This window comes from Octopus bimaculoides, chromosome 28 (assembly GCF_001194135.2).
Source record: "Octopus bimaculoides isolate UCB-OBI-ISO-001 chromosome 28, ASM119413v2, whole genome shotgun sequence".
NCBI classification, from domain to species: Eukaryota; Metazoa; Mollusca; class Cephalopoda; order Octopoda; family Octopodidae; genus Octopus; species Octopus bimaculoides.
In genome coordinates this window covers 16,118,257-16,119,403 of record NC_069008.1, presented here as the reverse complement: position 1 = coordinate 16,119,403, position 1,147 = coordinate 16,118,257, and positions in this window count along the sequence as shown.

The following is a 1,147-nucleotide window of genomic DNA, read 5'->3' as shown; positions in this document are numbered from 1 at the left end:
ATCGAGATGTATCGCCTTATACAATGATTCTCAACTAGTTTTTGTCTATGGATTCCTTTGATATTTATCTTGCTCAATGGAATCTCGTTACCATTCGATGTTTAAAAAATCCTATTGTATTTTTATGATATTATTTGGAATCGTATAAAAAAACCCATGGGGGGGATCTGGCATACTTCCAATTTGGTGGGCCTCTCGACTTGGAAAATTAGCCAATTATAACCCCAAAAGCCATATATTGCATCGAATGAATTTGATGTGTTAACAGGGAAAGGTTAAAAAAAAAAAATGAAAATGCCGCTTTATAGATACACTTTTCAATATTCAAATATTTTATCTCACACCTCGACTTCCAGCGTTTGGCTTTTCTTTCATTGTGAAAAGCACAATGAAGGGAAGACGGGGTAAGATATTTTTCTCTAATCTAAGTTAGAAATGTTTCAAAATGTAGAATATAATGAAAATGGCAGAAAGTTACGAAAAAGGGAAGTATATAGTATATAATTTCTGTAAGTGCTGAGAGAAGAAAACAAAGTACTTAAAATTCTTCAAGGCGGTGCCCCAGCATGGGCGAAGTCTAATAACTGAAAGATATAATCATTTAGTCAGTGCTTATCAAACGTGGAAGTTGACCTTTCCAGAAAATGCACTTGCATAGTTGCGTCGTATTTTGACACTATATAAAGCGTTGTGGGTAATTCCAGTTACAAATGAAAGTATATATAAACGCAAGTGAAAGGCGGAATTCTATTCTTTCATCAATTTCGCAATCCACCGAGCGGTTGGTAAAAAAGCAGGTAAGATTTTAATTGACGTATTTTTTCTTCGTTTCTTTTCTCTTCTTTTCTTTTTTTTTTTTTCTGAAAAAAAAAACCTAAGTTGTATGTCTTGATTAGCTTTCGCGATTTCTGTTTTGTTTTGTACTTTCAAAATATTGCTTACAAGTTTTATGACAATAATTAATACCGATTTCTTTGCTCCGAAATTCAGCGTCAGAAACCCAAAATTCTGAAAGCGAGAAATAACAATCTTTTATTTGCTTCAGTCATTTGACTGTGGCCATGCTGGAGCACCGCCTTTAGTTGAACAAATCGACCCCAGGGCTTATTCTTTGTAAGCCTAGCACTTATTGTATCGGTGTCTTTTG